This window comes from Bufo bufo, chromosome 1 (assembly GCF_905171765.1).
Source record: "Bufo bufo chromosome 1, aBufBuf1.1, whole genome shotgun sequence".
In the NCBI taxonomy this organism is placed as follows: Eukaryota; Metazoa; Chordata; class Amphibia; order Anura; family Bufonidae; genus Bufo; species Bufo bufo.
The window spans coordinates 60,075,083-60,089,677 of NC_053389.1; positions in this window are offsets into that span (position 1 = coordinate 60,075,083).

Genomic DNA, 14,595 nt, shown 5'->3' on the forward strand with positions numbered 1-14,595 from the left:
TTTAAGGCCTTTTAAGCAGCATCAGCAGCAGCATGGTGATAAAAATGAGTGGCAAGGTGACATGGTGTGGAGATGGCAGCATGAAGAGGCCACATAATGGCAGAATGACAGTCTGGATAAAAGACTGAAGCCACAGATTGTTGAGAAAGATGCAGACGGAAACAAATCTGCAGAGCTGTATGATGGTCACCTGCAGATTAATGCAGCCATCAAAATAAAGTTAGGTTTGTCGGTTCCACCTCAGCTCACCAGCAGGCCCACAACTCAAATCTTTTAAAGGGTCAGCTCACCTGCAGACCCGCAACTCAATTCTTTTACTGGGTCAGCTCACATGCAGGCTCACACCTAAACTCTTTTACTGAGTCAGCTCACCTGCAGGTCCGCAACTCAAATCTTTTACAGGGTCAGCTCACCTGCGTGTTCGCAACTCATGCTGCCTTGCTTTGAAGTAGTAGCCGTAGCCGTTTATCAGGCTCCCCCTCCGAAATCTAACAATGATTCCCCGTTACCAGTGGTCACCATGTTAGGCGCATAAAAAAACATTGAACGTTGATAGGGAAGATATCAAAATGGATCGTGGACGTCATGGTGACGTGTGATCAGACAGAAGTTATCTAGAGTCAACAAAGTGGCAGCAGGGCCTCTCCTGTATAACGTTTCCTCATCCAAAATACCACAGTGACATTCCCTGTAATATTTTATTACTCATTCCAATAATAAAGCATCTTAAGAGTCCTGTATTGTTATTTATCGTCACTACCTCCACAAGTCGGGAGTATGTGATTTGCGCGCCAGCCGCTTGCCTTCCTTGGATGTGGTAGCCGTTTCTCAGTAATTCCCGGAGTTTACAATGGTTTTAAACTGACAATTACATCGAAAGTTGATAGGCCAGACATCCGAATGGATCGTCGCCATCACGGGGACGTGCCATTGGCCCCAGGTGAACTAGAGTCACCAAAGTGGCAGCAGGCCACCGCCCATAATGTTTTAGATGATCAGATTAGCAGGCCCTTGCTCCTAATGTTTTTGAGGGTCACCAGCAGGCCATCAATCATAATTTTTTAAAAGGGTGTATGATGCCCTCCTTTATGTGTTACTAAGGGTGTATCGGAGTGCCTCTTCCTTGTAATTTTTTGCAGCACTTGCACTTTATATACAAGTAAATATTAAAAAAAGAATGTTTTCTATGAATTTTTTTCTCTAAAACCGATTTTTTTGCCCTTGGTTTTGTGCGTATTATTGTCATTATGTAAAAGTGGCGTACTATTCGGACAACATAGTTTCCAGCAGCGACCAGCGAGTCCAAGATGCATCCATACATCCTCCCCATGCTGTTGCCAACAATTTCTGACATTTTCTTATGCACCAGGCACCCTCCCCTCTTCAGAGCATGGGGTACCTGGTTTAATGCTCTTGTTTTCATATTGACTTCCATTATACTCTGGTGCTCGGTCGAGCACCCGAATATCACGATGTGTTCGGCCCGAGCACCCGAGCACTACAGTGCTCGATCACACTACACATTAACAATGAAGTTAATATAAACTAATACACATAAATAATAAATCCACATGATAGATGCATGAATAATTCTGTACTCATTCATATACTGTATACTAGAGATGAGCGAATTTCTCAAAAATTCGATTCGGCCAGTTCGCCGAATTTTCTGAAAAGATTTGATTCGATCTGAATTTATTTACGTCGAATTGCGTTAAAAAACAGCTATTTCCTGGCTGCATAGAGCCTGTACAATGGTGTAGAACACTGTGCCTTTCAGAAACACACATAGGGAGTCTGCTGTGGTAGTGAAACAATAATGTGAGTCAGTATGACACTCACATGACAGGCGTTGCTCTTAGAAACAATGCACACTTCACTTATTTGGGCAGTTACTGGGCCAAAACTGACCAAGTAACTCAAGTATGAACTCAGCCTTACAGGTCAATGTTAGTGCCAGGTATAAAGAACCTTGCAGAGGCCCAAGTTTCTACTGTAGCGTGAAAGAGCGCACTCCTTTTACACCGTCGTCAGCCGATTCCATATAGATGTCTATAGAACCTGTTCTATTAAACGCTTATACAAGTAGAGCCCCCCTGACAGAGTGGAGAGGGTGTCAGCAGCAAGTTTGTGTTGATGTCACTGATTATTTTGCCCTTCCTCTGATCCGTCAGAACAATAACCCCCCAAAAAACAGATCCTGACTGTTAAGCATCCGCCTTCACTTGGTCAGCATTTGGTCAATAATCCATCAGTATTACTAAAGCAAAAAAAACAAAACAGGAGTGGATCCTAAACAGAGATGACACGTGAATGGAATATTTGCATGTCTTCTGTGTTTTGTACATTTTGGCTACCAAATCATAAGCCAATTCTGATGGGACCATACAGGCCCTACAGCTGCTTCACAGACAGGATCATTTTTCCTTCCTTCTGACAGATCAGAAAAAGGGTCAAATAAATGATGATGTCAACCAGGCCATAAAGGCAAAATAGTAACCCAGTCATGGAGTGGGGAGGGTGGGAGAACAGCTTGAGAAGTCCACAGAGTGGCCCAATGACATAGTGTTGAGGTGGCAGCAGCATGAGGAAGCCACAGAGTAGTCCATTGACACAGTGTTGAGTTAGCAGCAGGATTAGGAGGCCACACAGTGGCAAGGTGACATAGTGTGGAGGTGGCATCAGCAGCATGAGGAGGCCACAGAGTGGCCCAGTGACATAGTATATCTGTAAAGAATAAATCAAGGCAACTGGACTTACTGTAGATTTATTGAAAACGTTTCACTCGTTCTTCCAACGAGCTTTCTCCATTCTAAGTGACTGTACAAGAATTCTCTGGGAATAAATATGTAACTGAATCAACAACTGGTAATTATACCCAGCATGGGGTCAGAGGTCATTATACCCAGCATGGGGTCAAAGGTGTTGATGCCATTATCCTAATTGGAGTCAGTGGGTAATAATTACCTCCCAGACAAAAGGTGTCAAGACAGTATTGTATGTGGCAGACAATAGATGTCTAACCCCCCCCCCCCACCTCTATTCAAGCTTGGCTTCTCCATTTTTATGTAGATTGTCTCCTTCACACCTCATTTGTACCAATCGGCCTCCTTATCCAAAACACGTACTTGACTGTCTTCAAAGGTGTGACCTGTTTCTTTTAGATGAATCTTGACCAGAGGTTTTGGCTCTTCTATGCTGAGTCATACGCTGATGTAGTTGTTGTTTTGTTTCGCCGATATACAGTTCTGAGCATTCTTCATTGCACTGGACTGCGTACACAATGTTGTCCATCTTGTGTTTAGGCGTTGGGTCTTTTGAGTGAACCAGTTGTTGCCTCAGTGTGTTGCTGGGTTTAAAGCAAACAGGGATGTGATGTTTATTAAAGATCCTTTTGAGTTTCTCAGACACCCCAGCTACATATGGGATAACCATATTCTTGCGTCTGTCATGCTTCTCGCCCTCACTGGTAGTCTTGGTGCTCTTTCTTCTCCTTCCTTCTGTTTTGAAAAAGGCCCAATCTGGATACCCACAAGTTTCAAGTGCCCCACTGAGGTGTTTGAATTCCTTTGGCTTGGCCTCTGTGCTGGTGGGGATTTTCTCTGCCCGGTGGTGTAGAGTCTGGATGACTCCCAGTTTGTGGTTTAGAGCATGGTGGGAATCAAATAGCAGGTACTGGTCTTGACACCTTTTTCTGGGAGGTCATTATCACCTACTCACTCCAATTAGGATAATGGCATCAACACCTTAGACCCCATGCTGGGTATAATGACCTCTGACCCCATGCTGGGTATAATTACCAGATGTTGATTCAGTTACATATTTATTCCCAGAGAATTCTTGTACAGTCACATTTTCAAGAACTCTACAGTAAGTCCAGTTGCCTTGATTTATTCTTTACAGATATACCATGACCTGGATAAATGAGAACCTTCACAGACACAGTGACATAGTGTTTATTTAGCAGCAGCATGAGGAGGCCACAGAGTGGCAAGATGACATAGTGCGGAGGTGGCAGAAGCAGCATGAGGAGATCACAGATTGGCCTAGAGACAGAGTTGTGAGTTGGCAGCAGCATGAGGAGACCACAGAGTGGCAAGGTGACATAGTGCAGAGGTGGCAGCAGCAGCATGAGTAGTAGGGATGTCGCGAACATAAAATTTTCCATTCGCGAATGGTGAACGCGAATTTCCGCAAATGTTCGCGAACGTGCAAACCGTGCGAACCGCCATAGACTTCAATAGGCAGGCGAATTTTAAAACCCACAGGGACTCTTTCTGGCCACAATAGTGATGGGAAAGTTGTTTCAAGGGGACTAACACCTGGACTGTGGCATGCCGGAGGGGGATCTATGGCAAAACTCCCATGGAAAATTACGTAGTTGACGCAGAGTCGGGTATTAATCCATAAAGGGCATAAATCACCTAACATTCCTAAATTGTTTGAAATAACGTGCTTTAAAACATCAGGTATGATGTTGTATCGATCAGGTAGTGTAAGGGTTACGCCCACTTCACAGTGAAAGACCAAACCCTGACAGACCAAACTCCCCGTTTAACGCACCGCAAACAGTCCATTTGCACAACCGCAAACTCCCTATTTGCACAAGGCTGGATACCAAGCTAGCCATGTCCCGTTCCTTGTCCTCACTGATGTCATTGAAGGTCTCTTCCTCCACCCAGCCCCGTACAACGCCAAGGGTCCCCGAAAGGTGACAACAAGCCCCCTGGGACGCCTGCTGTGGTTGATCTTCCACCTCCTCAAAGCCACCTTCCTCCTCTGACTCCTCTTCTTCAGACTCCTCTCTCTGCGTTGCCGCAGGTCCAGCAATCAACGACGACAAGGCTGCTTCTGGTGGTAATGGTGACCACAACTCTTCCTCTTCATGCTCATCTACGGCCTGATCCAGCACTCTTCGCAGGGCACGCTCCAAAAAAACCTATATGGGATGAGGTCGAGGATGTTGCCTTGGGTTTGACTGACCAGGTTTGTCACCTCCGTAAAAGGACGCATGAGCCTACAGCCATTGTGCATGAGCGTTCAGTAACGCAGCCAAAAAATACCTAGCTCCGCAGAGGCTGTCCTCTTTTTTTTTAAATAAAAAATAAATCTGTTCTTACCAGTTTAATCTCTGTTTTGTCCCCTATCAGATGCCGGCGTATGGAATAGATTTTAGGAACCGGGAGATGGAAAAAGATGCTTGGTTGGTCCTCTTTAGAGTTGAGCGAACACCTTGATGTTCGGGTTCGAGAAGTTCGGCCGAACTTCCCGGAAATGTTCGGGTTCGGGATCCGAACCCGACCCAAACTTCGTCCCGAACCCGAACCCCATTGAAGTCAATGGGGACCCAAACTTTTCGGCACTAAAAAGGCTGTAAAACAGCCCAGGAAATAGCTAGAGGGCTGCAAAAGGCAGCAACATGTAGGTAAATCCCCTGCAAACAAATGTGGATAGGGAAATGAATTAAAATAAAAATAAAATATATAAAAATAAACCAATATCAATTGGAGAGAGGTCCCATAGCAGAGAATCTGGCTTCACATCAGCAAAGAATCAGGATTCATGCCATAGCAGAGAATATGGCTTCACGTCACCCACCACTGTAACAGTCCATTGTCATATATTTAGGCCCCGGCACCCAGGCAGAGGAGAGAGGTCCCGTAACAGAGAATCTGGCTTCATGTCAGCAGAGAATCAGTCTGCATGTCATAGCAGAGAATCAGGCTTTACGTCACCCAACACTGGAACAGTCCATTGTCAGATATTTAGGCCCAGGCACCCAGGCAGAGGAGAGAGGTCCCGTAACAGAGAATCTGGCTTCATGTCAGCAGAGAATCAGTCTGCATGTCATAGCAGAGAATCAGGCTTCACGTCACCCACCACTGGAACAGGCCACTGTCACATATTTAGGCCCAGGCACCCAGGCAGAGGAGAGAGGTCCCATAACAGAGATTCAGGCTTCATGTCAGCAGAGAATCAGTCTTCATGTTATAGCAGAGAATCAGGCTTCACGTCACCCACCGCTGGAACAGGCCACTGTCACATATTTAGGCCCAGGCACCCAGACAGAGGAGAGAGGTCCCGTAACAGAGAATCTGGCTTCATGTCAGCACAAAATCAGTCTTCATGTCATAGCAGAGAATCAGGCTTCACGTCACCCACCACTGGAACAGGCCACTGTCACATATTTAGGCCCAGGCACCCAGGCAGAGGAGAGAGGTCCCATAACAGAGATTCAGGCTTCATGTCAGCAGAGAATCAGTCTTCATGTCATAGCAGAGAATCAGGCTTCACGTCACCCACCACTGGAACAGGCCACTGTCACACATTTAGGCCCCGGCACCCAGACAGAGGAGAGGTTCATTCAACTTTGGGTTGCCCCGCAATATAATGGTAAAAAGAAAATAAAAATAGGATTGAATGAGGAAGTGCCCTGGAGTACAATAATATATTGTTAAGGGGAGGTAGTTAATGTCTAATCTGCACAAGGGATGGGCAAGTCCTGTGGGATCCATGCCTGGTTCATTTTTATGAACGTCAGCTTGTCCACATTGGCTGTAGACAGGCGGCTGCGTTTGTCTGTAATGACGCCCCCTGCCGTGCTGAATACACGTTCAGACAAAACGCTGGCCGCCGGGCAGGCCAGCACCTTCAAGGCATAAAAGGCTAGCTCTGGCCACGTGGACAATTTGGAGACCCAGAAGTTGAATGGGGCCGAACCATCAGTCAGTACGTGGAGGGGTGTGCACAGGTACTGTTCCACCATGTTAGTGAAATGTTGCCTCCTGCTAACACGTTCCGTATCAGGTGGTGGTGCAGTTAGCTGTGGCGTGGTGACAAAACTTTTCCACATCTCTGCCATGCTAACCCTGCCCTCAGAGGAGCTGGCCGTGACACAGCTGCGTTGGCGACCTCTTGCTCCTCCTCTGCCTTCGCCTTGGGCTTCCACTGGTTCCCCTGTGACATTTGGGAATGCTCTCAGTAGCGCGTCTACCAACGTGCGCTTGTACTCGCGCATCTTCCTATCACGCTCCAGTGTAGGAAGTAAGGTGGGCACATTGTCTTTGTACCGGGGATCCAGCAGGGTGGCAACCCAGTAGTCCGCACACGTTAAAATGTGGGCAACTCTGCTGTCGTTGCGCAGGCACTGCAGCATGTAGTCGCTCATGTGTGCCAGGCTGCCCAGAGGTAAGGACAAGCTGTCCTCTGTGGGAGGCGTATCGTCATCGTCCTGTGTTTCCCCCCAGCCACGCACCAGTGATGGGCCCGAGCTGCTTTGGGTGCCACCCCGCTGTGAACATGCTTCATCCTCATCCTCCTCCACCTCCTCCTCATCCTTGTCCTCCTCGTCCTCCAGTAGTGGGCCCTGTCTGGCCACATTTGTACCTGGCCTCTGGTGTTGCAAAAAACCTCCCTCTGAGTCACTTCGAAGAGACTGGCCTGAAAGTGCTAAAAATGACCCCTCTTCCTCCTCTTCCTCCTGGGCCACCTCCTCTTCCATCATCGCCCTAAGTGTTTTCTCAAGGAGACATAGAAGTGGTATTGTAACGCTGATAATGGCGTCATCGCCACTGGCCATGTTGGTGGAGTACTCGAAACAGCGCAACAGGGCACACAGATCTCGCATGGAGGCCCAGTCATTAATGGTGAAGTGGTGCTGTTCCGCAGTGCGACTGACCCGTGCGTGCTGCAGCTGAAACTCCACTATGGCCTGCTGCTGCTCGCACAGTCTGTCCAGCATGTGCAAGGTGGAGTTCCACCTGGTGGGCACATCGCATATAAGGCGGTGAGCAGGAAGGCCGAAGTTACGCTGTAGCGCAGACAGGCGTGCAGCAGCGGGGTGTGAACGCCGGAAGCGCAAACAGACGGCCCGCGCTTTATGCAGCAGCTCTGACATGTCAGGGTAGTTGCGAATGAACTTCTGCACCACCAAATTCAGCACATGCGCCAGGCAAGGGATGTGCGTCAAACCGGCTAGTCCCAGAGCTGCAACGAGATTTCGCCCATTATCGCACACCACCAGGCCGGGCTTGAGGCTCACCGGCAGCAACCACTCGTCGGTCTGTTGTTCTATACCCCGCCACAACTCCTGTGCGGTGTGGGGCCTGTCCCCCAAACATATGAGTTTCAGAACGACCTGCTGACGTTTACCCTGGGCTGTGCTGAAGTTGGTGGTGAAGGTGTGTGGCTGACTGGATGAGCAGGTGGAAGAAGAGGAGGAGGAAGCTGAGTAGGAGGAGGAGGAGACAGGAGGCAAAGAATGTTGCCCTGCGATCCTTGGCGGCGGAAGGACGTGAGACAAACAGCTCTCCGCCTGGGGCCCAGCCGCCACTACATTTACCCAGTGTGCAGTTAGGGAGCTATAGCGTCCCTGGCCGTGCTTACTGGTCCACGTATCTGTGGTTAGGTGGACCTTGCCACAGATGGCGTTGCGCAGTGAACACTTGATTTTATCGGACACTTGGTTGTGCAGGGAAGGCACGGCTCTCTTGGAGAAGTAGTGCCGGCTGGGCACAACATACTGTGGGACAGCAAGCGACATGAGCTGTTTGAAGCTGTCTGTGACCACCAGCCTAAATGACAGCATTTCATAGGCCAGTAGTTTAGAAATGCTGGCATTCAGGGCCAGGGATCGAGGGTGGCTAGGTGGGAATTTACGCTTTCTCTTAAATGTTTGTGAGATGGAGAGCTGAACGCTGCCGTGTGACATGGTTGAGATGCTTGGTGACGCAGATGGTGGTGTTCGTGGTACATCCCATGTTTGCTGGGCGGCAGGTGCCAACGTTCCTCCAGAGGCGGAGGAAGAGGCCGAGGCGGCGGCAGCAGCAGAAGAGGCCGAGGCGGCAGCAGCAGAAGAGGTAGCAGGGGGAGCCTGAGTGACTTCTTTGTTTTTAAGGTGTTTACTCCACTGCAGTTCATGCTTTGCATGCAGGTGCCTGGTCATGCAGGTTGTGCTAAGGTTCAGAACATTAATGCCTCGCTTCAGGCTCTGATGGCACAGCGTGCAAACCACTCGGGTCTTGTCGTCAGCACATTGTTTAAAGAAGTGCCATGCCAGGGAACTCCTTGAAGCTGCCTTTGGGGTGCTCGGTCCCAGATGGCGGCAGTCAGTAGCAGGCGGAGTCTCTTGGCGGCGGGTGTTCTGCTTTTGCCCACTGCTCCCTCTTTGTCTTTTGCTACGCTGTTGGCTCGGTCTCACCACTGCCTCTTCCTCCGAACTGTGAAAGTCAGTGGCACGACCTTCATTCCATGTGGGGTCTAGGACCTCATCGTCCCCTGCATCGTCTTCCACCCAGTCTTGATCTCTGACCTCCTGTTCAGTCTGCACACTGCAGAAAGACGCAGCAGTTGGCACCTGTGTTTCGTCATCATCAGAGACGTGCTGAGGTGGTATTCCCATGTCCTGATCATCAGGAAACATAAGTGGTTGTGCGTTAGTGCATTCTATCTCTTCCACCCCTGGGGAAGGGCTAGGTGGATGCCCTTGGGAAACCCTGGCAGCAGAGTCTTCAAACAGCATAAGAGACTGCTGCATAACTTGAGGCTCAGACAGTTTCCCTGATATGCATGGGGGTGATGTGACAGACCGATGGGCTTGGTTTTCATGCGCCATCTGTGCGCTTTCTGCAGAAGACTGGGTGGGAGATAATGTGAACGTGCTGGATGCACTGTTGGCCACCCAATTGACTAATGCCTGTACATGCTCAGGCCTTACCATCTTCAGAACGGCATTGGGCCCCACCAAATATCCCTGTAAATTCTGGCGGCTACTGGGACCTGAGGTAGTTGGTACACTAGGACGTGTGGCTGTGGCAGAACGGCCACGTCCTCTCCCAGCACCAGAGGGTCCACTAACACCACCACGACCATGTCCACGTCCGCGTCCCTTACTAGTTGTTTTCCTCATTGTTACCGTTCACCACAATAAGAAAAATATTATTCGGGCCAATGTATTGAATTAAAATTCAGGCCTTTTTTTACAGACACCTAACACTGTCTGGCTATCTATTTAGGTACCGTATTACATTAATACAGGCACACAAGTAATGACAGATTTGGTTGAATATAAATGTGAGGCCTATTTTTTTCGCTCTGTGTGACAGATATACCTTTAATCACAGAATTAGACTTGTATCTGCACTGTAGCGTGTGTGTTAAGTTTTTCAGAATGACACTATCAGCACCTTGAATCTAAGACATCCTTTTTGGGAAACTACTAATTTTGAGAATGGCAAATTTGGGAATAGTTTTTCAACCCAGAACAAAAACTGTGCTTTTACGGTCACTACAAATAATTTGACCAGCTAAAACAGTACAGATTTGGTTGAATACAAATGTGAGGCCTATTTTTTACGCGCTGTGTGACAGATATACCTTTAATCACAGAATTAGACTTGTATCTGCACTGTAGCGTGTGTGTTAAGTTTTTCAGAATGACACTATCAGCACCTTCAATCTAAGATATCCTTTTTGGGATAGATTTAAAGTAGGCCTGATATAGCAGAAACTACTAATTTTGAGAATGGCAAATTTGGGAATAGTTTTTCAACCCAGAACAAAAACTGTGCTTTTACGGTCACTAAATATAACTTGACCAGCTAAAACTGTACTGATTTGGAGGAATAGAAATGTCAGGCCTATTTTTTAGGCGCTGGGTGACAGGCTCAACTTGCCCCTGATGTAGTATATGGCCAAAAAATAACCACACTATTGATGGTTAAATGCACTTGGGTGACACAGGCTCAGCCTGCACCTGATGTAGTATATGGCCAAAAAATAACCACACTGTTGATGGTTAAATGCACTTGGGTGACACAGGCTCAGCCTGCACCTGATGTAGTATATGGCCAAAAAATAACCACACTGTTGATGGTTAAATGCACTTCGGTGACACAGGCTCAGCCTGCACCTGATGTAGTATATGGCCAAAAAATAACCAGACTGTTGATGGTTAAATGCACTTGGGTGACACAGGCTCAGCCTGCAGCTGATGTAGGATATAGCAAAAAATAACCACACTATTGATGGTTAAATGCACTTGGTGGTAGCTTGTGCTGGCGCACCACAAGCCACAAAATGTCCGCCAATCACCCCAGAAAAAAGTGATATAGAAACGCTCTGGGCAGCTTATATAGAGGCTAGGTCACATGCTGCACTGGCCAATCACAGCCATGCCAATAGTAGGCAAGGCTGTGATGGCCTCTTGGGGCAAGTAGTATGACGCTTGTAATTGGCTGCTTTGCAGCCTTTCAAAAAGCGCCAAGAAAGCGCCGAACACCGAACCCGGACTTTTACGAAAATGTTCGGGTTCGGGTCCGTGTCACGGACACCCCAAAATTCGGTACGAACCCGAATTATACAGTTTGGGTTCGCTCATCCCTAGTCCTCTTACTTCCAATTTGAGGCACTGCGCGTACGCCTTGCAATGTACTGTGCTACCAGATATGAGTGGTATGGTAAGTAGTACTATTTCTATCAGTTTAATCCCTGTTACGTCCCCTATCAGGGGTCGGTCTCTGGAATAGATTTTAGGAACCGGGAGATGGAAAAAGATGCTTGGTCGGTCCTCTTACATCCAATTTGGGGCACTGCGCGTGCGCCGTGCAATGTGCTGTGCCACCCTATATGAGTGGTGTGTTAAGTAGTACTATTCTTATCAGTTTAATCCCTGTTACGTCCCCTATCAGGGGACGTGTATCGAATAGATTTTAGACAACCGCAAAGAGTTGTCAATAGTTGACACACTCATGACATAAATTTTATTCCTCTATGCGTCAATCTTGGTGTAGTGATGACTGTGATCATGCGCACGTTTGGGAGATTGCATGCGATGGCGGTTTTTCAAAGCCTATGGTCGTGCTGAGGTAGTTCAGTGACAGTTAAGTGACCCAAAAAACAATGATTCTGCAGTGTGGGCCCATTGTTGGCCTAGTAGGCTTTAATGATCACCTTAGATGATCACAAAGAAAATTAATGTTTTTCTATGCAAAATTATCCAGCCGATCGCTTTTGGTCTGTTCACAATGAAGCAACGACCTTATCTCTGGGGTGTGCCAACATTGCCATTGCCAACACACTCATAGAGGTGGTCGCTTCATTGTGATACGCCAGCCCCTTCACCACAACAAGGTAACGATCACGAAGGAGAATTGACACATGTATGTGCCTTTTTTTTTTTTTTGCAGCCACAGTGCAGCACCAGAGGCCAGAAAAATTAGGCATGTACACATGCCTGAAAAATTTGGTATTGTTGCAGCTGCTACAAAAAAAATGATGTTTTCCAGGCAGAAGGTTCACTAAAACATTGCGGCTTGAACCCTAGTTGGTGGCGGAGAACTCACCCAAGTCATCCGGCATGCAAAAATAAAATACAGCAGCGTGTGGACCATTTTTTTGCCCAAGGCATCTCATCTCATCAGGCCTTTTTTAGTCAAATGTATAGCTCACTGTCAGTCCCTTCGGGATCCATGCCTCATTCATCTTAATAAAGGTGAGGTAATCTAGACTTTTTTGACCTAGGCGACTTTTCTTCTCAGTGACAATACCTCCTGCTGCAATGAAGGTCCTTTCTGACAGGACACTTGAAGCGGGGCAGGCCAGAAGTTCTATCAAAAATTGGGATAGCTCAGGCCACAGGTCAAGCCTGCACACCCAGTAGTCAAGGGGTTCATCGCTCCTCAGAGTGTCGATATCTGCAGTTAAGGCGAGGTAGTCTGCTACCTGTCAGTCGAGTCGTTCTCTCAGGGTGGACCCCGAAGGGCTGTGGCGATGCGTAGGACTTAAAAAGCTCCGCATGTCCTCCATCAACAACACGTCTGTAAAGCGTCCCGTCCTTGCCGGCGTGGTCGTGGTAGGAGGAGGATTACTTTCACCTCTTCCCCTGTTAGATTCCCGTTGTGCTGTGACATCACCCTTATACGCTGTGTAAAGCATACTTTTTAATTTGTTTTGGAACTGCTGCATACTTTCCGTCTTCCGGTAATTCAGTAACATTTAAACCACTTTCTGCTTATACCAGGGGTCTAGTAGCGTGGCCACCCAGTACAGGTCGTTCTCCTTCAGCCTTTTTATACGAGGGTCCCTCAACAGGCACGACAGCATGAAAGAACCCATTTGCACAAGGTTGGATGCTGAGCTACTCATGTCCCATTCCTCGTCCTCAATGATGTCATTGAAGGTCTGTTCTTCCCCCCAGCCAGGTACAACACCACGGGTACCAGATAGGTGACAATGAGCACCGTGGGATGCCTGCTGTGGTTGGTCTTCCTCCTCCTCAAAGCCACATTCCTCCTCTGACTCCTCCTCCTCTCTGTCTCCCCTTCTGAACTTTCCCCCTGTTCTTCTCTTCGAGCGGGCACCCACGTGACATCCACATCGTCATCATCAACCACTTCACTTGTATCTGACAACTCAGCAAAGGAAGCAGCAGCGGGTACAACATCATCATCATCACACCGTATGTCCATGTGTGTAAGGCTGCCTGACTGAGACATATCCCTGTTATCTACATCCTCTGGCAATAATGGTTGCGAATCACTCATTTCTTCCAACTGATGTGTAAATAACTCCTCTGACAGATCAAGTGAAGCGGCTGTGGTGCTAGTGTTGGTGGCTGCGGCAGGCGGGCGAGTGGTAACTCGAGAGGTGCCCGAAGCTGAGCTGGAAGAGGATGGTGCGTCAAGGTTCAGAGCGGAAGCTGTAGAAGATTGGGTGTCCTGTGTTAGCCAGTCAACTATGTCCTCAGAACTTTTCGAGTTCAGGGTACGTGGCCTCTGAACACTGGGCATTATTCTAGGGCCAAAGGGAATCACAGCACCACGACCACGACAGCCCTTGTGGGGTGGCCTGCCTCTGCCTGTCATTTTTTTTCCGATTAGTTGTACTATGCGTGCAAGCTACTGTGACACCAGATATGAGTGATGGCACTGGGCACTGGCAGTAGTGGGCACAGTACACACTGTAGGCCTGACACACACGCTTGCAGGCAACTGCAATTAGATTACAGTGAAAAAAATGTTGTTTTTTTTAAATGCAAGCTGATGTGACACCAGATATGAGTGGTGGCACTGGGCACTGGCAGTAGTGGGCACAGTACACGCTGTAGGCCTGACACACACGCTGGCAGGCAACTGCAATTAGATTACAGAGAAAAAAAAAAACTGATGTACTAGCCCTAAAAAGGGCTTTTTGGGGTGCTGTCAGGACGCTGTCCTTACAGCAGATCAGATGAGTCTTTGAGGACTGGAGTGGACACTGAATACACTGGCCTAACTATCGATTTCCCTATTAAATCAGCAGCAGCTGCACTGTCCCTCCTCTCACTAACACTGCAGCTTCCGAATGAATCTAAGATGGATGCTGTCCTTGCTTTTTGATAGGAGGTGGGAGGGTCTGGGAGGGAGGGTATGCTGCTAATTGTCTGGAATGTGTCTGCTGACTGTGAGGTACAGGGTCAAAGTTTGCTCAATGATGATGTATAGTGGGTGGACTGAACATCGCATATGTTCGCCCGCCGCGGCGAACGCGAACAAGCGATGTTCGCCGGGAACTGTTCGCCGGCGAATAGTTCAGGACATCTCTAATGAGGAGGCCACA